This window comes from Vombatus ursinus, unplaced genomic scaffold (assembly GCF_900497805.2).
Source record: "Vombatus ursinus unplaced genomic scaffold, bare-nosed wombat genome assembly UNPS02014798.1, whole genome shotgun sequence".
Taxonomy (NCBI): Eukaryota; Metazoa; Chordata; class Mammalia; order Diprotodontia; family Vombatidae; genus Vombatus; species Vombatus ursinus.
In genome coordinates this window covers 33426792-33449318 of record NW_020954576.1, presented here as the reverse complement: position 1 = coordinate 33449318, position 22527 = coordinate 33426792, and the positions used below count along the sequence as shown (strand labels likewise).

The 22527-nt window shown below is 41.3% G+C and overlaps 1 protein-coding gene across 1 annotated transcript in view; it reads left to right on the top strand.

The window, feature by feature from the left end:
* TGFB2 (transforming growth factor beta 2) overlaps positions 1–22527 on the top strand; it is a 98000-nt gene that overhangs the window by 47559 nt on the left and 27914 nt on the right. The gene's annotated exons all lie outside the window — the stretch shown is intronic.

The following is a 22527-nucleotide window of genomic DNA, read 5'->3' as shown; positions in this document are numbered from 1 at the left end:
TCTGAACTTTAATCATAGGGCCTAGGGTACAACCATTTAAAAAAATATTGAATCATCTCTGGGGACCCCAGTCAGTTCCACCCCCCACCCCCACATTTCATGGCCAAATTAAAGACAGCGGGTGGGATGAATAGTTAATGGGGCAGAGAGATACCCCTTTGGAGGCATCTTAGTTAATTTGGAAGTAACTAATCCTTGAAGCTTCAATTTTGACAATTGCTACAAAACTGAAATAGTTTCATTCATCTTAGACATGTTCTGGCCTTATTCAGCAAATGCATCAAGACAGGATTAAGATGAAATGCTCTATTGGGAATTAAAACATTTTCCCAAAGACTTGTCATTGGAAGGATTTATGAGGGAGTAGAAGATGGTTTAGGATAGAAAACTGGCTCATTTGGTAGCAGAAAAATATTGCTAGAAAATACTTGTTAGTCTCAGGTCATAAGCATGTTTGATGTAACAACAGTGTATTAAGTTTTTTTCTATGGCTCATGTATAACACCTGAAAGTGGACGCTTAATAATTCTTGAGTAAGTCGGTGTTGAAAGTGTTCGTTGTATGTAAGTAGCCCATAGACGCTTGATGTCTCTTCAAAATAACTTTGTTCCTTGACTTCCCTTGAAACCCGCTCACCTTCCTCAAATTTTCCTAGAGTGCTTTAGGTCTTTCTGCCACCTTATATATTATATTTACCTTTGTACTTGTAATGTTCCCTTCATTATTTTGCAAGTCTCTTGAGTGCAGAAACTGCTTTTTGCCTCTTTTTCCCCCTTGCAGCTAGCACCATGCATTGTATATAGGATTATAGCACAATGCCTGTTACATTGCATTTATTGAATAAATGCTCTGTTGCAGGTATTCTTAACTTTTGGGGCTCAGGACCCCTTTGTAATTCTGGTGAAACCTATGGATTCCTTCTCAAAATAATGTTTTTAAATCCATAAAATAAAATACAAGAAAAAAAGGAAACCAATTTTATTGACATATAGTTATAAAAATATATTTTTTAAAAAGTTCACAGACTCCAGGTTGTTGTTGTTGTTCAAATTGTTTCAGTCATGCCTGAGTCTTTGTGATCCCATTTGGGGCTTTTTTGGCAAAGATAATGGAGTGGTTTGCCATTTCCTTCTCCAGCTCATTTTACGGATGAGGAAACTAAGGCAAACAGGGTTAAGTGGCTTGCCTAGCATCACACACAGCTAGTAAGTGTCTGAGGTCAAATTTGAACTCAGGTCTTCCTGATCTCAGGCCTCCTGACTGCCTTCTCCTCTCTTGAACTAAATAAGTTTCAAGTGCTAATTACTAACACCTTTCCTGGCTTGCAAATTTCAGCTAAAATCCCACCTCCTACAAGAAGCTTTATCTGATCCTCCTTAATTCTTGTGCCTTCCGTTTATTATCTCCAGTTTGTCCTGTATATATCTTGTTTGTACATAATTGTTTTCATCTCTCTTCCTCACTAGACTGTGAGCTCCTTGAGAGCACAGTCTTTTGCCTTCTTTTGTATCCTCAGCAGTTAGCATAGTGCCTGGCCCTTAGTTAAGGACTTAGTAGGTGCTAGTTGACCGACTGACTGTCTGACTGACCTACTTAAAGCTCTTCCACTAGCCTTTATCTTTGAGCATTTAAAGGCTGGAAGGGATAGCCCACTGAGTATTTGAAGACATCTAGTTACCTTTGACCTGGGCTCAAATCAGGCAGATCCTTGCCAGGCAGTGAATGGGGGTGAGGCTACTACTGAAATAACATTCTTTATTCTTTGGCTTGACCACTGCTGAGGGGTTAATGAATCCACTTCCTCCTTTCCCAAGTGATTGGAGAGAACAGTCAGTTCTAAGGACCCCCAAGCTCTTCACTGATAGACCTAACACTGGAGCCATGTTTCTTCATCCATCCATCTACCTATCTGCCACTGGGCTTGGTGCCTTTGCAGGCTAACTATCCTTGTGGATTGCTAACGAAGCTGCCATGGAATGGACCCCCATCCCCCACCCCTGTCTCCATCTCCACCTCCCCAGACACACCAGGAGTACAAAGCCCAGACCAGGCCAGTGGGTGTTGTAAGCTATTACATAGCTTGGTCTGCCCCAATGAGATGAGTCAGAGTGAGGTGGTAACAATCCCTGGTACATACTATCTTCTCCCATTCACCTCTTTCAAAGACTTTGCTCCTCTAGATATCTGTGTTTGGCACTGGAGGATGCTTCTGTCTCTTGGCAGCAATAAACAGCTCTCTGAAATAAGGAAACTTTCATGAGAGGGGTCAGGGTATCAAAGCCACTGGTAAAATTTCCAAGGACACTGGGCTACTCTTGAGTCTGTGCTCATGTGCAGATCTGAATTAGAATTTATGGAGGGCTCCTTCCTAGAATAATTCTCCACATACCTGTTAGGAACACAGTTGCTCCATAAGATATTTTATGTTTCATGGACAATATCTTTTCCTGAGAAAAGGTGCAGTATGAAAAGGTGGAAAATGTGCTGAATTTGGAGGCAGGAGACTTAGGTTTGACTCCAGTTCTCATTTTCTAGGCAAGTTATACAAACTGTTTGAGTCTTAGTTTCTTCATTTGATAAATAGAGAAAGATACCATACTTCTGAACTGTCAGGGACCCTGGTTCCTCCATCCAGTCCTTCTACTTAGGATCTGAATTGGAAATCATCAGTACTGTCCAAATCCATGTATGCAAAATTCTTTCTTGAGCTGGCTGACTTCAAATCCAGCATTTCATGAATGGAGGACCAAGAGTGGCTGCTAGAGAGGATGTGCTAGGAATGGTGGTACAGTGGGTAGAGCACAGAACCTAGAGGTAGGAAGACCTGAGTTCAAATCACAAGCTGTGTGACCTTGGTTATTCAATCTCTGTTTGCCTCAGTTTCCTCATCTATAATAGCTATTATTATTAGCACCCATGGGGTAGCTGGGTGGCACAGTGGATAGAGTGCTGGCCATGGAGTCAGGAGGACATGAGTTCAAATGTGACCTCAGACATTTACTAGCTGTGTGACCCTGGCAAGTCACTTAACCCTATTAATTAATGAGAACAACTGAACAGAACAGAACTCAGTTTTGTTGTGAGGATTTAATGATATAATATCTGTAAAGTGTTTAACACAGTACCTGGCTCATAGTAGGTGCTATATTATTGTTATTATTATGTGACTTTGGTGAACTTACCAATATCTCCTTGTGGATGCCTTATGTGAAATGAATCCAAAGCTACAATATTATGTTGGTACCTGTGGCAGAAGGACATTTGTGCATGATTGACAATGTGAACACAACAGTAGTAGCTCACATTTAATTAGTATCATTTATTGTATTTTGTATGTTCTTACATATGCACATGTTTCCCCCAATAGAATATAAGTTCCTAGAAGGCAGGTGTGGTTTCATTTTTGTTATTGTAGTCCAAAGGTTACAATATGTTTGAAACACATTGGGTCTTTAATAATTGTTGATTGCTTGCTTTAAGATTTCAAATCACTTTCCTCACCACAATCCTGTGGGATAGGTAATTTGAGTGCTATAATTCCAATTTTGCAGATGAGAAAACTGAGGCTCTGAAAGTTTGAGTGACTTGTTAAACATCACATAGCTAACAGGCATATGAGATGTGATTGGAGCCCAGATTTCTTGACTCCAAATCCAGCGACCTATTATCCATACCAAAACATCTCTTATTGTGACTTTCATATCAGTCCCTGTCTTATCTTGGAAGACCCAGAACCTGAACCGATTTATTCAGCAGATTATAGAACTTCTGTCAACTGGTTGAGGCAATACTTTGTGGCATCAAGAGTTCTAGACTCAGTCTGTAGATTTGAGTTTGAATCTTGCTTCTGAGACTTTGTAGCTATGTATCTATGGGCAAGTTAGCTAACCTGTCTGAATCTCATATTCCTCACCTGTCAAAAATAGGTCTATAATATTTGTAGTACCTACCTTTTTTGTTTGTTTGTTTGTTTCTTTCTTTCTTTCTCTGTGATTTCATCACTCTAGGAATTCCCAGTGAGGAAATTCCCTCTACTAATACAGATCTTTGAATATTGTGCAACTCAGAGTCGGAGAGAGCTGCCTGGGGCACTGGTGAAGCTTGCCCAGAATCACACAGCCAGTATGGACTTGATCCAAATCTTCTTGACTCCAGGGCTGGCTCTCCATGAACTACTACTACAGGGTGATTTGGAAGGAAATATTTTTAAAAATCTCATTAAAATCCTTCTGGCATTTGATCTAGTCTTTATCAATAGATTTATTAGTCCAATGATAATATGGATAGAAGAAAGTTAAAAGAACTGAAAGGAGGAATATTTAACCTGGAAAAGAAATGATTTAGGGAGATACAATATTCCAAAACTTTGGTTCTGCCACCGACTACTTCTATGACCCCTGGGCCTCACTTTTCTCATCTGTAAAATGAGGGAGTTTGACTAGGTTTCCTCTACTCACCAGCTCTAAATGTATGATCTCGTGAGTCTTCTGTTGACATAGATAACCACACCTTCCATGATTTAGTAAATGATCTTTGTGAGTTACAGCAGCCAACAAATTCATCAATCTTTGGACCACTTGGTGATGAGGTTCTCTGACCTTGGTTAGGCTTGTCCTTGGACAACATTTTATCATGCCTCTGCTCACAGATTGGTAGACCTTCAAGAACACAGACTACCTCCAGGCAACAATGAGATACCAGAGTAGGACTTTAATTGGGTAGGGAGTAGAAAGCAAAATTGACATTCTTAAATATTCAGAAGTTTGTCATGTGGAAGAGGGATTACATTTGTTCTGCCTGACCCTGGATGGCCAAATTAGCGCTAATAGGAACGTGTTGAACTGTGGGAAGAGCAATGGATTTGTAATCCAAGGACCTGTGTTCAAATGTTGGTCAGTTCCTTTCTCCCAGTGGATGAGTTAGGGGACCTTTCTGGATCTCAGTTTCTTCAACTGTGAAATGAGGGGTTTGAATCAGGTCATCTCTAAGTTTCCTTCAAGCCCTAGATCTTATGAATTTGTAACAGGGAGATAAATTTAGATTCCATACATGAAACTTCCTAATAATTGAGTTATTAACAAATGGAATGGATTGTTCCCCGTCACTAGAGGTTGTCAAACTGAGATAAGATGACCCCTTAACTGGATTGAAAAACTTTAGATCACTTCTAACTTTTAAAGTCCTGTGATTTGAATTTATTGTCATCAGTGGCCTGTTTCACTTAACCAGAAAGAGCTAAAGTTGTTTCAAGTGCCAAAACCAGGATATACTTGGCAAAGCTATGTAGTCTTAACACCAATCCTTTACAGCCCTATATTGGGTTATGGATAGATTTTTCTGTAGTTGTTTAATTTACATGCTCAAACACATATGTATATTGTTTAGTCGTTTCAGTCATGTCTGACTCTTCGTGACCCTTTTCTTGGCAAAGATGCTGGAGTGGTTTGCTATTTCCTTCTCCAGCTCATTTGACAGATGAGGAAACTGAGGCAAACAGAGTTAAGTGACTTGCCCAGGGTCACATAAGTGTCTGAGGCCAGATTTGAACTCAGGTCTTCCCGACTCCAGGCCTGGCTCTTTATCCACTGCACCACCTAGCACACACATACACATACACACACACACACATATGTACTCATGTACAAGCAAATATATGTTTAGGCAACCATACACACATGTATTTATGGATAAAATGTCCTACATGTATTAATTTTTATTTCAGGGATCAGTGATTTCAATGGTGTGGGTGTTCACTTCACTGATGCATATCCTGTTCCTCTATACCTTAGTAGATGGATGTCTTTACAAGTTCTTGTGGCCAAAAAATGTGTCATGTGTTAGTCAACTTTCTGGTGGGAAGTATCTTAACTGGGCTTGTCCTTGAATTATAGACAATCATTAGTGGGCCCATACTCAAGGGATTTTCAGCTGGGTAAGCCCCACTAGATTTTGGGCTCTGATGATTAAGCTTTTAGGAACCCAGCAGTACTACCTGTGAGGCATCAGAATAAGACTTTATTGGACAGTATGTGTGTATATAGACATCTCTATTGGCCTGCCTCTGTGTGTATATATATACACATCTCTATATGTATACACACATAGACATATACATATATATGTGTAGATATATATATAAAGTATATATATATACACACACAACCACACAATCATTTATTTATTTATGTATTTATTTGGGAGGGGAAGATATAGTTCTTCTTCCAATCCCTCTCTTCCCATTCTAAAATATTTATAGAGTCATTTTTTTTTTAATCAAAGGACCTATCTAAGCTAATTTATTTGGGCTTAGAATGGATTATCTCACCTGGTTCTCTATCACATGAACATTCTTGTGGTGGGAGGAAGAAGAATAGTTCATCTTGTCCCAGCTAAACAGCCTTCAGGGAGGAAAGGAAGTAGGGAGGAGACTACACAAACTCTTGACTTTCAGGAGCACCCTGAGATTTGACCCCTGGATCTAAAGCCCTCTGAAGGCTGCCAAAACAGTCAGAGGGGCCAGTAGAACAAAGAATCCAAGTTCCCCCAAATAGCAGAAAAGTAGTTTGTTTGGTTTTTTTTGCCAAAGAATTCTCTTCTCTCTCCTATTCTTAATACTGGAGAACTCCCAGCCCGCCCCCCCCCCTTTTTTTAAAGAATTGAGATGATCTGGGGTCTGTCCTTTTGGATGTTTGGGCAGCCCTTTCCTGGGAGGTATAAGGCAGACTAAATATCCGTAAAATATATTTTGAGCCTGTTTAGTGCCCCCCCAAATGTGCTGAGAAGCAATTCAGTCTTGGAAAGCAAGGATCCTGTTGTATACCATTTTGGTCATTTTTCAGCCTCCTCCATGCACAATGAGAAAAGCTTAGAAAATTGTTTATAACCAACCACATACTTTGCTCCAGGCTAGCCAAATCAACTGAAAAGAATACATATGCTTCAAGAATCTTCCAGGTACCTAGCAGTGATCTTGTCTTGTATCAGCACCTCTCACTTTGAAGATAGGAGATTTTCTCCATAAATGGAGGCCGGGGCTTAGAAAACGGAGAGCAGGGTAGCACCCAAATTAATAAGATCTCTTAAAACAAGCCTAACACTTCACTGGTTTGCTGCCAGAACTCTTCATGCCACAGTTCATCTGGATTCCTATAATTCCTTTATGTTCCCATATCTTAATTGCCCATGACTCTGTTGCCAATGCAAACAGGATGGGGGAAGAGTGAACACCCTTAATGAATACCTCTACCAATGCTAAGAAACCACTGTCCTTTGAAACTCTAATATTCCTTGTAAGGAACTAAACCACCATCCTTTGAAATACTTATATTCCTTCTCTGGGAACTGTATTTTCCTTCCTGGCAATCTTCTCCCCCATCTCCTTTATGTCATAGTTGCATGGGCAAACATTTTCCCCAAAGAACAAACAGGCCTTCATATGCTTCAGGTGACCCATTTGGCAGTAGTTGGTTTAGTTCCGGCACTGAAAAAAACCCATCTCTTCCAGGTGTTAATGCTGCTTACACAGATGGGAAATCTCTTCCTTTGACCTCATGTACTGCTTTAAGTTCTAATTGTGGGTCCTTCTGGATAGTTGCCTGGCCAACTTGTGGCAGTTTGGGGTTTGACTTCCCTTTTTAGGGACCAGCTTACCCTTTTCTTCACTTTCCTTTTGTCTACCAGGGGAAGGAGGTGGCATTCCTATCAGCCATTGCTGTTACTGATTGACAGTGCTGACAATTGGCTTCTTTAGGGGGTCTGGTGGTAGAAAGGAATCCTGTTCCTAATACAAAATTAAGTAATGCATTTAATTCCTTACGGCAACAGGGTGTAGTAATGGGAAATTTTGTGGGTTCTGAGGAGTAGCAGAGGTTCTTCATGGCCTACAATTAAGTCAATACGTGGTACAAGGTAGTAGGTTTCACCTTTCTGGTTACATCTTTCAACTGGTATTGGAAGTTGAAATTATTGGCAAAATGAGTTTTAGGTATTGTGAGTAGCTTATAGCTTTGGAACTGTGAGGGATCTTATAGGCTATATAGTGCAGGCCTCCTTATTTGCAGTTATGGAAAGTAAAGACAAATTTTAAGCAACTTTCTCAAGGTCATATGAGTAGTAAGTAGCAGAGCCTGGATTTGAATCCAGGACTTCTGATTACAAATCAAGTTCTTTGTCCACTTCAGAGTGATGTCTGCTCCAAACAATTCCTATTCTGGTGGCCACTGCCCAAGAGGGAAGAGTGGGAGGACACTAGGAATCTGAAGGCTTGAGCTCTAATAGCAATACTGTCTATGAGCCTTTGGGCTAGTGGCTTCATCTCTGGGCCTCAGTTTCCTCACCATTCAGAAGGGAGATCACTACATGACCTCAGAGAAGCCTTTCAGCTTGAGAATTCCTATAATTCAAACTGTTCAAGCCTTACAGTCAGTTTCACCTTATATTTACTCACTATTTAAGTTAGAAATTGTAGAATGTTAGAGCTGGGAGGAACTTTAGATAGTGTCTAGTGAAGCCATTTCCCTCATTTCACTAATGCAGAAATAGGATCCCACAGTGAAAATAACTTTTCCAAGGTCACATAGTTACTAAGTAACAAATCTGGGTCTTGAACTGAGCTTTTCATAGTAATAATAACGATGATCATAATAATCCCGTATTTATATAGTGCCTACTATGTGCCAGGCACCATGCTAAGCACTTTATGAATATTATCTTGTTGGATCCTCACAGCCATCTTGGAAGGTAGGTGCTATTATTGTCCCTGTTTCACAGTTGAGGAAACTGGGGCAAGCAGAGGCTGAGTGACTCGCTCAGGGTCACACAGCTAGCTGAGGTGGGATTTGAACTCAGGACTTCCTGACTCCAAGCCCTGGCTCTATGTGTCACCTAGCTGCTTCATAACATCGTAGAACCTCAGAGTCTGAAGGGGCCTCAGAGGTCATCTAGTCCACCAATCCATGCCTGAACATGAATCCCATTTACAAGATACTAGAAAGCTTTTACTTGAAGAGCTCTATCCAGTTAGTGGGAACCACACTCTGCTTCCAAAGGGAGCCAATCCATTTTTTTATAGCTTTAGGTGTTAGACTTCTTAACAAGTCTCCTGTATATCAATCCTAAATTTCCTTCTTTGCATCTTCTCCCCATTGCTGCTAATTCTCTCATTCAGGGCCAAATAGACCCCCCTCTTCCATGTGACAGCCCTTGAAGACAGTTATCGTGACCCCCACAAGCCATCCCCTACAAATCATCCCTTTCTAAACATCCTCAGTCCTTTCAAATTATCCTCATATGTGAGGATCTCTTACTTGCCTCTTCTCACACTCTGAAGTTTATCAATGTCCTTGAAATGTGTCACCCAGTACAAAATGCTCCACCGGTGACTTCTGCAGAGCAGAGACCCTCAAGCTGGAACTACTCTGCCCTTCATTTATCATCTTAGAGTTGCCCAGGATCATCAGTCAGTACTTGTCAGAGGTGGGATTCAAATCTAGGTCTCCTTTACTCAGAGGCCTTCTCTCTATCAACTGATAAATATATTTAAGTGCCTACTGTGTGCTAGGCATTGTCGTAAACACTGGGGATACAAAACCCAAAAGGAAACAATCCCTTCCTCCACAGAGCTTAGATGTACTGGGGTTGCTGCTGCTGTTTGTCCTTTGTTCTCGAAAAGGATCATGACATCAGGGAGGTAATGCCATGACAAGCAAGTGAATTGGATTGAAGGGAGGGAGGAATGTGCAGTCACCAGCCTCACTTTCTCCTCTGGAGCCATCTGGGTCCAATGGCCAGATATGGATCAGGAGGACTGGAGATGGCCCAGGAAGAGACAACATGTATACATATAAGCATAGCTAGCACATGTGCTCTGGCTCACTCTCCCAGAACCCAGCTGCCACATCTTCCCCCTAAAGTTTTGGGGGGTGATTGGAGTGTCATTTTTCTACCGCCATGAGCTTGGCGTCCCTCCGTCTGGGTTTCCCCCATTTGTCAGGAGACCAATAACCAAGACTCCAGTTCTATTTAACAACTTACCACCAATTAGCTTTTACAGAGGGATACAGCTTCACAGATAGAGCAGGAACAACAGTACAGACATTTGTAATTCATCATTTTAGTACCCCAACCAACAAGAAATGAGGTTAGTCTGATAGAAACTGTTCATGATGAGCATTGTTCTTTGCTATCTGTTCTAAGTCTTCACTGGCAATAAGCTCGTTGACCTATAGTTTGCAGGCTCTATTCTTTTTACCCTTTTTTTTTGAAAATTAGAATATTTGCCCTGCCCTTCTCTGTACCTGCAGTACTTCCATTCTCTACGATCTTTCAGAGACCATTGACAATGACTCAGCCAATTATATCCTGCCCTCTTCCCTACTCTGTCCACTGTTGCCTGGTAACTTGAATTTCTCCGTTTAGGTGCTCTCTTAAAATCCTCCTACTTATTCTGGTTATCACCCCTTAAAGAACTCAAAATCATGACATGTGAGGATCAGGTGAAGAACTAGGTCTCTTTAGTTTAGCAGAAAAAAAAAGTTTCACAAGGAGACAGAATAGCTGTCTTCAAGTATTTGAAAGACTCTCATGGGGCAGAAGGATTAGGCTTGTTCCACTTGGCCCCAGAGGATGGAACTCAGAGTATTGGTAGGACGTGTCAGAGAGGCAGATTTTGGCTCAATGTAAGGAAAAACTTTAACCATTAGAGCTTTCCAGTAGTGGAATGTTCTGCCTTTGCAGATACTTGGGTTCCCCCTCATAAAAGGCCTTTAAACAAAGGCCAAATAACCACTTGCACAGAATCTTGTCAGTGGGATTCCCACTTAGGTATGGATTGGACTAGATGACCCCCCCACCCCAGGTCACTTTCAACTCTAAACTTCTTTGAGCCTTTGCTCTAGCTTGAGTTTTGATGAGGGTGTGACATACTACTCATAGGCAAAACAACCACGTAGATCAACGCATTGCTTGAAAGAAAAATGAATCAGGCTATAAGCAAGAAAGAAAAATGAGAAGGCCAGTCCATAGCACCAGGACTAGATACCTTCAAGACTTTAAATAGTACCACTAACGTGATGCTAGAAGGACTGGAGAATTTTTCCCCCTACCACTTTTTAAAAATAATTAAGGTCTTAAAAATTAGTTTTTTAAGTAAACCTAAAAAGTTGGAGGTTAGAAATTATAATCCTAATTCTGCCATTGTTACCTTGTGAGACCCTAGAAATATCCTGAGCTTGAATTTCTCCTTATGTGGAAAGCATCTGTGCTCCTAGTCTATGAAGAGTAATAGGGTGACATGCAGGGTTTTTTTTAGTCTAGTAATTGAATCCACATTAATTCTATTTTTCTCTATTTTATCTTTTTGGAGACTGAGCAAAATTCTAGAATTGGAGTCTGTGCAAGTAGTCCCTTAGAGTGGAGGTGGTGGAGTGATAGTGGTGGTCATAAGTCCTCCCTCTCAAAGGAGCTAAATGTTGAGTTGGTGCCACTGAATGCCCCTGGTAGTCAGAAAACTTAGAAAGAAGAAAAGGAAGAAAACTTAAACCTTTAGACAAATCGCTTCAATCTTCTCTTCTGGAATATAAGAAGGTTAGATTAAATGACTCTGAAGGTTCCTCCAAGCTTTAGTGGTAAATAATTTGAAAAGAGAATAGAAGACAAAGAAGGGAGAAGGGTAGAGAAGAACAGAAAAAATAAAAGATCAGCATATAGTTGGGTGGGAGCAGAGGAGCAGAATACAAACAGCAGTTGCTTTAAGTGGTACCCACTGACAGTAACTCCTCCATATTTTAGGGAATAAACTCTCATACCCATTCAAAAGGTCCTGAGTTAGTGTGATGTGGTAGAAAGAATGCTGGCTTTGGAGGCAGAGGACCCGAGTTCGTAAGGACCTGAGTTCAAATTCTGCCTCTGATCTTGGCTACCTGTGTGGTCCTGGGTAAACACTCTGAACCTCAGTTTCCACAATTACAAAATGAAAGGGTTGGACTAGATGACCTCTTAGCTCCATTCCAGCTCTAAACTAAGTAATCCTATAATCATTCAGAGCCAACTAGGATATGAGGAACCAAATATTTCATTTCTAGACTACTATCTCTTTCTTGAAGCCTTCACCTACCAAAGCTCTTGGCTCGGTAGCTCAACAGCAGTCATCTGCCTCCCAATTAAGGACTGCAAGGCTCCTCCATTTGACTGCATAACCCATGTTTCTTTGATGAAAAATGATATTCATTGGTCCCCATTGGTTACCTGCCTTTGACAATTGGGATTAGTTTGATGGACATCATAGAATTCAGGTCATCATTCAGGGCTGACTTGGACCCTTTTTCTTGATGTTCGGGGAAGGAAAGCTACTTATGATTCAACTGCATTTTTCTGGAGTGTTCAGAGGAGGACCTGGTCCTCCACTTCACTGGTCCCTGTAGAACCCACCGTCACAGGCAGTGTGAGCGCTGGGCTGCATCAGCTGCGTGTCGTTGCAATTAGTCATGTCCGTGCCAATGCCTTGTCGAGTTTGACACATTCCCAGCCTTGGAGGCTCACGCCTTAAATTACAGATGCTGCACTGCTGTATTACATTTAACAGGGAAGGATGGTCCAAGCGGCAAACAGAAACCACTGTTGATACACTGTTTATTTCTCAGTCATTTTGTGTTAAATCACTGTGACTTGAATGTCAGCACAGCTTGGGATGTGGTAGTGAAATCAAACCCATACCCGGCGTGCCAAGACAAATTTCAGAAAACCCCAAAACACAATTGTCTTGCTTTCTTGCTGGCTGTGTTTGTGCAAACATAGGCAGAGGTTGAGGTGATTGTGCTCCCTGACCGCCACACGAGCAGCTTCATTTACCTCACTCCGGCGGGCTCCTAATGAACCCCAAACTACTTCCTCAGATGCTGCGGAGGTCAGGAGTGAGAAGTCACCACTCCCCTGAGGCATGTCAGAAGTCCATGCCAATCCCTAGAGAGTCACAGGGAGAGTTCAGCAGTTTATGGAAAGATGGATATCAGTGCTGCATTGCTTATATCAGGAGGGTTCTGGATGAGAGACACAGATGGCCACCCTGAGGGCTGGAGTTGGGGTAAGAAGGTCTGGGAAGTTTGACAGGGGGCCTCAAAGATCTTGGAAAGTCACTGGCACGAATACGATGCAGAGTGAACTAAAACTTACCTCTTAATTGCTTTTATGCTGAGGTCACTAATTACCTTGTAAGGACCAATTTTTTTGTGTGTGTGTCCTCAATTCAATGGGTGAATTTTCTTGGGATTGTTGGATTAGTATGCAAGTATATCAATTAAAATTTGGGGGCTTCATGGAAAGATCTTAGAATTAAATATTGTTGGATGCAAAATGAAACATCTTTCAAGTGAAAGAAGCCTTTCATGGCCTTTCCTACAGTACAACACTTTCTGGATGACATTTATGTTATTTCTCAAAGGTGTCCTTGTATTACCCAAAGAGGATATCAGACAGCGTAAGGAGCCTATGTGAAGAAGCCACAATGAGATGAGCCTTTCGGCGTGAGGGCCATGCATATTTTTTTCCTTTGTGGAGTGAAAGCATTATAGGATATAAGATGCTAAGGGAAGTCTCTTAGGATCACAGATTAAGAGCTAGAAGGGAGCTTAGAGACCACCTAGTACAAATCTTACTGAGTAGGCACCGGAGGCTCACATTGAAGTGAAAGGAGGATTTAAACTTAGGTTTTCTTACTCTGAATCTAGTGTTCTTTCTCCTGTAACACATTGCCTGTCCTTCTCAGTGAGCCATTGTGGCAGTTAAACCAAATTCTGGTCATAGTCTACTAATAATAAAAATAATAGCTAGCATTTATATGGCACTATAAGGTTTGCAAAATGCTTTACAGATATTAATTCATTTGATCCTCACCAACAACCCCGGGAGGTAGGTGCTGTTATTATTATTATCTCCATTTTACAGCCAAGGAAACCAAGGTAAACAGGTTAAGTGACTTGCTTAGGGTCACACAGCTAGTAAAGTATTTGAGGCTAGGTTTGAGCTCTGGTCTTCCAGACTCCAGGTTCATCCCTCTCTCCTCTGCACCACCAAGCTGGTCAAATGTTCAAAGGAACAGGATCTTACCTACCTGCCAGGGTGTAGGTCAGAAACACAGGGATCCAAGAGATCAAGGCAAGAGTAGCCAGGAAAACCACATGGTCTAGACTCATAGAATAGGGCTAGAAAGACAGATCTCAGTAGATCAGGAGAGAACATCTTCAGAGAGTAATACCTGGATTCACCTAGTCATAGCTTTTCCTTCACATGACATTGGTTGTAAGTTGAACCCTTTTTCGCTCAATCTGTTTTCTTATAGAGTACTTCAGTGGGAGAGAGTCTTTGGCTATACTACGGGGGAATATGCTACAGGGGAAATTTGATGTGAGGAAAAGTATATGGAACAAAGAAAGGAACAGTATTGAAAAAAGGAGGCAAAAACAAGAGAAGGGAAAAGAATGAAAAATTCTATTAATTCTTCTAACAAGAGATGGTCAAAAGATAAATTAGAGCTATAGAACTTCTATTTGTTTATTTGGTTTCTGGAAAATAGTGGTAAGCATTTCTCCAGTTTCTGGAGCCATTCCTTTTATTTCATGGTTTCTAGACTGTCACCAGCCCTGTGCTAAAATTTCAGTTTAATTGTATTTATTACCCATACTCTCCATGTATTTTCTATTTCCCTTTCAAGTATAAATTGCCTTTGGTCAATTTGACAAGTTGTTTTTTTTCTCCCATTTAGTAAGCATTTAAGCACTTACCTGGTGCTAGACACTGAGCTATGCCCTAGAGATGTGAAGATAACCCCAAACAGACCTTACCCTCAGGGCCCTTACCTTCTCCTACGTTAAGCATGGTCTTCCTAATCCACATGAGCTGCATTTCTTCTCTCACTAGGAACCTAATCTTCTGGAGTCACAAACCTTGTGCCAGAAAAATCAAACCTTCATCTTTTACACAGTATTTGGCTGACAGGGGAAATGCCACGATCAGGAATGTTGTTTTTGAGCTCATCCGTTGCCTTCTGGCTGTTCTGAATCCTGTAAATTTTCCACTTGTTCTATTGGGGCCCGTGTTCATACTTCTTCCTGAATAGGCATTGTTGAAACACATACATTCATATACATATATATATATATATATATATACACACACACACACACACACACATACATACTCACACATATATGTACAAATACACACCCATGTATGTATATATACATCTACACAAACATCCATATGCACATCCATATACATGTATATACACATATGCAATATACATATATAGACACACATACATATATACTTACACACATACTATACATAATACACACATCTATCTACACATACACACATATAGATACACAGTGTACATATATATTTATACATTTATAAATGTATATGTTGGGTTTTTTTTAACTTCTGATTTCATTGGTGTAAGGAATTCCCAGTGAGGAAACTGCTCCTATCAATGCATATTGGTACCTGCTGTGCCACTTCTAGTCTTGGAAAGGTACCAGGGTCATTGAAAAGCTAAGAGAGACTTGTCCAGTATCAAAAATTCACTTCCCATGATGTATAAAAGTTCCTATCGTCTAGAAAATGCCCTGGACTCTGAGTCAGAACATGGGTGTTTACTTTGTAACTTTGTGAATTTTGTTGGCTTGCTTAGCTTATTGAACCTCAGTTTCCTCACGTGTAAAATGGGAATAGAAATATAGGCCTTACCTCATAGGGTTGTTGTGAGTATCTCAAAAAGTAACGTATTAAAAGGTGAGGATTTAAATAACAACAACAACAATAACCATTTTTATATCTTTCTACTTTGTCTTATATCTTTAGTTGGAAGAAGAGATAAAAAAGTCATTCATTCGCCTTCTTCCCTGGAACTTTAGCATCACTAGAAATATATTCTAGTATTTGATAATATCTCACAATATTGTTTTAAGGCACAAATAAAATCTTGTTAAGTACATTGTAAAACTTAAAGCACTCGGTGTGTATGTGTGTATATATGTGTTATACATATACATACGCACATAAGTCACTTGTTATTATTGTTGTTGTTTTTTTCTGACGAGCTCCTTTGGTGAAAGTAGATAGAGGTTAGTGGTCTTTATAAGTGTTAACAGGCTCACCATCCCATCCTGTATACCTGGTCCAGGAAAACAGCACATTTATTAGTGATATAGCCATGCCAGTTCAAGGGGGTTGGGGATGAGTGTGCCTCAGCACAACTCCTTAGCAGAAAGTCATCATCAGCCGCTGCGTATTTGAAGCTCAGAGGTCGTTAGTGAGATTTTGAGATTCTTAGAGACTGTGCATCTAGGTGGTACAGTGGCTAGAGTGCTAGACCCGGGGTCAGGAAAACCTGAGTTTAAACCAGACCTCAGACACTTATTAGCTGTGTGACCCTGGGCATGTCACTTAACCTCTGTTGTCTTGGTTTCTTCATCTGTAAAAAAGGAACAATCATAATACCTACCTTCCAGGGTTGTTGGGGGAGGACAACAACAACTCCCAACAACTCCTGAAATTTTCAAATGAGGTAATATTTGTAAAGTGCTTTATAAAAGTTAAAATGCTATATAAATGCTCTTCTTATTACGATCTTCCAAAATGTATAGACTAAATTAGAAAAATAGGACCGTAGATTTAAAACAGGAAGGGACTCAGAGGTCGTCTAATCCAGTTACTTCATTTGCGAGGGACTAAGGCCCGGACGATTGAGGTCCTTTGCAATCTAGGGTCATAGAAGTAGGAAGTGGCAGAGCTAGAATCTGAACCCAGAGCCCCTGACTCTGGGTCTGGTTGTTCCTTTCATTACATCACACCTCTAGTTCTTCAGAAAGTCCAGGTTTACTGTCTGTGGAAAGATCTTACTGCTTACTATAGAACTAACTCCAGTGGGGCTACAGTTTTTTTCCTTTTCATATCCTTCTATTCTGTTGTTGTTCAGTCGTTTTTCAGTTGTGTCTGACTCTTCGTGACCCCATTTGGGGTTTTCTTGGCAAAGACACTGGAGTGGTTTGCCATTTCCTTCTCCGGCCCATTTGATAGATGAGGAAACTGAGGCAAACAGGGTTCAGTGATTTGCCCGGGGTCACGCAGCTAGTAAATGTCTGAGGTTGGATTTGATCTCAGTAAGATGAGTTCACTGGGTCACAAGTATAAGACGTTTAGGCTGGGCAAGAGCTACTCACGGCCACGGTATATGGCAAACTGCTGGCTTGTGTGTTGTGGATTTTAAGCAAATAGACTGCATATACCAACAGGACCGGCTTGACTGCTCATAAGTACAGGTGTTTTGCTCTCGAGACAGGCATACCTCGTCTATCATCGTGAGCCGCTTCCATGAAAACACAATGCCAGGTGAAACAGCAGCTGAAGAAGTGTTGGCGGGAAAGGGGGTGAGGAGCCAACTTGGGGAGGGAGGAAGGAACAGTGTATTATTTTTAACAGAATAGAAAACAACATGAGTTGAGGCAGTGTTATGCAGAGTCTGCAATTATCCTGGTTACTATTCCCATTCCCTTCTAAACTCTAAGCTGCTTGAGAGCAAGGGACGCGTCTTATCTTAAGTTTGTATCTTCCCATCAACTCACAGGATGCTCTGTGCACAGTTAGTACTTAATAATTGTCAAATGAAATTTCCTTGGATTCCCTCTGACTATTATGGTCATTTAAGTTCCCACCTATTTCTTTATCTTGCTTCCCAAAGCCTGAATCAGGAAGAATTCTCCTAGCTTTTTTTTTTTTTTCCCTTGGCTAGGCAATGGGGTTAAGTGACTTGCCCAGGGTCACACAGCTAGTAAGTGTTATGTGTCTGAGGCCGGATTTGAACTCAGGTCCTCCTGAATCCAGGGCTGGTGCTCTGTCCACTGCACCACCTAGCTGCCCCTATCCTAGCATTTTAATGCCATCCAACACAAATCACAACAGTTGCATTCTTGAACACTGTCCGTGGACTACCTACTGTTTTGTATCTAGGAAAGGAGTGTGGGAGGTTAGGGGCTTTTAGGGGCTTATTGTGGGAAAAGGAGAAGAATAAGAGTTGAAAGATAAACTTAAAAGGACTGAGGGAATATTTGTTTGGCTGGAGTGAGGAGAGTTAAGTGTGGATACTTGCAAAGGTTAGGGATAAGGACCTGCTGACTTGTGATCAGAAGGAACCAGAGTATAGAGCTACAGAGAACAGTATGGAGAACTCTGATTCCAGAAGGGGAAAAAACTAGTTCTTGGAGAAAGGCAGAGGAAAAATCTCCATTCCTCCAAGTCTTGCTGGGTGGATGAGTGATGCTCAAGTCATTAAATCCCTACCCTGCCCATCTGGGCCTCTGAGCAGGGGGAGTGGGCCTCAGAAGTCCCAGCAGTGTTCTGACAGGCCTGTTTTGGTCCTCCCGCACCAAGCATCCAGAAAGCTTTCCAGAGGGTTAGGGCAGGGTCAAATAAGTGGGCCAAAAGCAATTAGCTGAGAGGATTTAAAAAAAATTTTTTTTCAAACCCTGAAACATCAGACAGGTTGTTCAAGTTCCTCAGACAGCAGGGGGCTTTTGACCCTATAGCAAATGACAGCAGGGGAAAACAGCAACCAAAATGTTGAAAGTGGTAGACAGTCATTCAGTCAACAATATTTATTGAGTCCCCACTGTGCTCTGAGCCTGGGACTGGGCTGAAGGGTAGGTTGGTTGTTGCCTCAGCGGGCGCATCCCACCGCTGCGACAGGACCCAGGCAGGGAGCTGCTAGCCTCTGGCAGGGCTGCACGGCAGGCTTTCTACCTTATGTATAAACGGCTTCTACTCATAAAATAAAGGGGTGGGGGGTGGGAAGAAATCTGGGTTTGTGTTATCAGGGAGTTATAATATAAACAACCCTAAATGGTTATAATAGCCAGAGGGGGAGAGGGCCCTTTGCCAGCGTATAGAGAACATAACAACTGCACTTAATAACAATCAAGCTACTCCTGTAAATATTTGCATATAAGGGCTTCAAAAGCTCCAAAGCCCAAGACAGGCCATTTGGGTGATTTGCTTAGAAAGAGAGGGAAAAAATTTGACCTGCCGGTCAGAGGCAGCCATAATAAGAAAGAGTGTGGGCAGAAGACCAGAAAGGAAAAGAAAAACCCTCTAAAGTTTAATAAACAAAAAAGAGAATAAAAATAAATCTCCAGAGCTTTTATTTACAAACCTTGATGGAAGGAGAAGATAGAAGCTTATGGTGTGTGGGGTAGGGATGGGCATGGAGGAAGGATTGTGTTTGTCCCTGTGCTGTTGGCCAATAAGGTTCCATTGAGAGAAGAGGAGAGGGCGGGGGGAAATAAAAGACAAGACTTGTTTACTTTTCCTGACAACAGGAAACATATTAAATTAGTTCCACTCCTTAAAGATGCTCTTTCAAAGAATGCTTTCAGCTTCTGCTGTCTAATACTGAGAGGCCCCACACTGCACAGTAAATGCCACTCCTCCTCTGGGGCACAGTTTCTCAAACAAACTTTAGCTAGCTTATATGATATGTCACATAGAGCCCGAGGCACTGTCCTGCCTTGTCTCTGGCTCCCTGCCTGTCCTCATGGCCTCCTCCTTTCCTCAGCTGGCATGGCTGGGACACGGACAGAGCAACAGAATGTAGGGGGTGGTAGGAAGGGACCAGAAGCACCAGTCTTACCTAGTCATCTGGATCCGGGCACTGCAAGGTGGGGAGGTCTTTTCAGGCCTTCATAGAATGCTGTATCAGCCTCTCACTAGCTGCCTGATCCTACGTGAGTTACTTAATGTCCTTAAGCCTCACTTTCCTTGTCTGTAAAATGGGAATAATTAAAGCTTCTACCCCACAGGGTTGTTGTGAACATCAAATGAAAAAATGTTTGTAAAATAGGAATATATAAATATCTACTCTTACACATACTAATATATGACCTGGGACACCCAGATGTGAAGTGGCATAACAACAAAACAACAACAATAATAATAATAGAGCAGCTTCCATTTATATAATGCTTTAAGGTTTTGTGTAGTGCTTTATAATTATTATCTCATTTGATCCTCAAAACAACCCGGTGAGGCAGGTGCTATTGATTTTCCTCATTTTACAGAGAGGAGCCTTAAGGCAGACAAGAGGTTAAATGACTCACATAAGGTTACACAGCTAGTAAGTGTCTGAAGCCAGATTTGAACTTAGATCTTCAGACTCTGGGTCCAGTTCTCTGTCCACTATGTATCCTAGTTGCCCAGGATCACATAGCTAGAATATATCAGAGGTCAAGGTCTTCAAGTCGTAAGTCAAATGTCTATCTATCTGTCTGTCTATTTTTTTATCCCTATCTATCTATTCATCTCTTTCTCCCCTTATCTCTCCCTCTACTTATCTATCCCTTTCTATCTATCTACTTACCTCTCTCTCTGTCTCTCTCTCTGTCTCATCTCCTTTCTATACCTCACCGTCTTTCTATCTACTTATCTATCCCTATTTATCTACTTATCTACCTCCTCTCTCCTTATCTATCTCTAGCTAAATACACTTGCCCCCCTCTGCCTCCCCCCCATACCCTCCTTTCCCGTCCCCCCCTTCCTTTTCTAACTACTTGAGAGAGGGCAAGGAGTGGAATAGTGAATAGACAACTTCTGTATCTGGAAGCCTGAAGTTCAGGACTTACTTCTAACACAAACTAGCTGGGTGATTTCGGATAAATCACTCAACTTTTCAGTGCTTTAGGCAACTGGTTAAGACTCTAAGTTGCAGAGCAGATTCTAGTCTGCATTGGTAGAATGGATATCCTTATAAGGACCTCCCTGACTTCACAAAGTCCTCTATATAATCAAGTAAACAGTTATTCACTGATTCATTTTGGTGCAGACTTATGATTTCATGGGTATACCGAACTTCCAGTTGGGAAACTGATACAGATCAGCAACTCAGCTGTAACTTACAACATTAGAAAGCTGCTGGGAAGCCCTAAATTTAAGTGACTTGTCCAAGGTCACATAGCCAGTATGTTTTAGTGGTAGAACCCAGACCTAGATCTTCCTAAGGCTGACCCTCCATCTGTTACACCATGCTTGTTGTTCAGTTCTTTTCGGTCATGTCTGACTCTTCATGATCCCATGTGAGTTTTCTTGGCAAAGATATTCAAGTGGTTTACCATGTTCTTCTCCAGCTTATTTTACAGATGAGGAAACTGAGGCAAGCAGGGTTAAGTGACTTTCCCAGAATCACACAGCTAGTAAGTTTCTGAAGCCAGATTTGAAATCAGGAAGATGAGTCTTCCTGACTCCAGGCCAGACACTCTATCTGCTGCAACCCGGCTGCCTTTTCTTATTGTGCTTCAGTTTTACAAAGTACTTTTCCTCACTTCCTCACATAGAAACCCTGTGAAGTGGGTTATTACACAATAAATATATAATAAATATTTTGTTGTTGTCATTGTCATTTTTCAGCCATGCCTGACTCTTTGTGACCCCATTTGGGGTTTTCTTAGCAAAAGTACTAGAGTGGCTTGCCACTTCCTTCTGCAGCTCATTTTACAAATGAGGAAACTGAAGCCAACAGAGTAAAATGATTTGCCCAGGGTGACACAGCTAGTCAGTGTTTGAGGCTGGATTTGAACTCAGGAAGTTGAATCTTTCTAACTCTAGCCCCAGCACTCTATTCACTGAGCCACCTAGCTGTTAGAATAAATATAATAAATAATAAGTATTTTTGTCTCCATTTTGCTAATGAGGAAATCTGAGACTATAAGAAATTAAGGGACTTGCCCGAGTTCACAGAGCTAGGTATCTGGATCTTTTTGGGAATTCGTGTATGTTCAAAAGTTTAAGAAGCAAGTCAGCATCTGTTGAGTTCCCATTATATACAGAGTATTGGCGTAAGTACACTGTGGGGAGTTATAAAAAGAGAACCTATCACCTCTTCCTTAAGGAGAACCTGTAGTCTTAGATCTTAGACTGAATAGGCCACAAAATGATTTCTCTGGACACTGACCAGATTATCAATATTCCTAACATGTTCACAAAAATGAAAATAATTCTCCAGATGGGAGCTGACGAGTAGAAAGGTTTTGTCTCATTTGTAAAATTGAATTTAAATAAATATACTACAAACTATGTTTATAATTGCTGAATGGATGCAAAACAATGAAGTCATAGGAGCTAGGTAGGTAGAGTTCATAGGGAAAACAGAACCTGAGCTTAAAACGACGTTTTATAGAAAGACGGAGCACGTCTCAGAAGATAGCAGGAAATGTCACCCATGAAATCATAGGTGTGAGATGGAAAGGGTGAAAGGTGGGTAGTGTGGGATAGCTGATGGAGAGCTGACCTAGCAGTCAGCAAGACCTGAGTTCAAGTGCCAGTGTGGACACATCCTGGCTGTATTACTTTAGGCAAATTACTTAACTTCTCATTATCCCAGGCAATTTTCTAATGCTGGAATTCTCAACACGCACGTGTGTGTGTGTGTGTGTGTGTGTCTGTGTGTGTGTGTGTGTCTGTGTGTGTGTATGTGTATGTGTTTGAGAA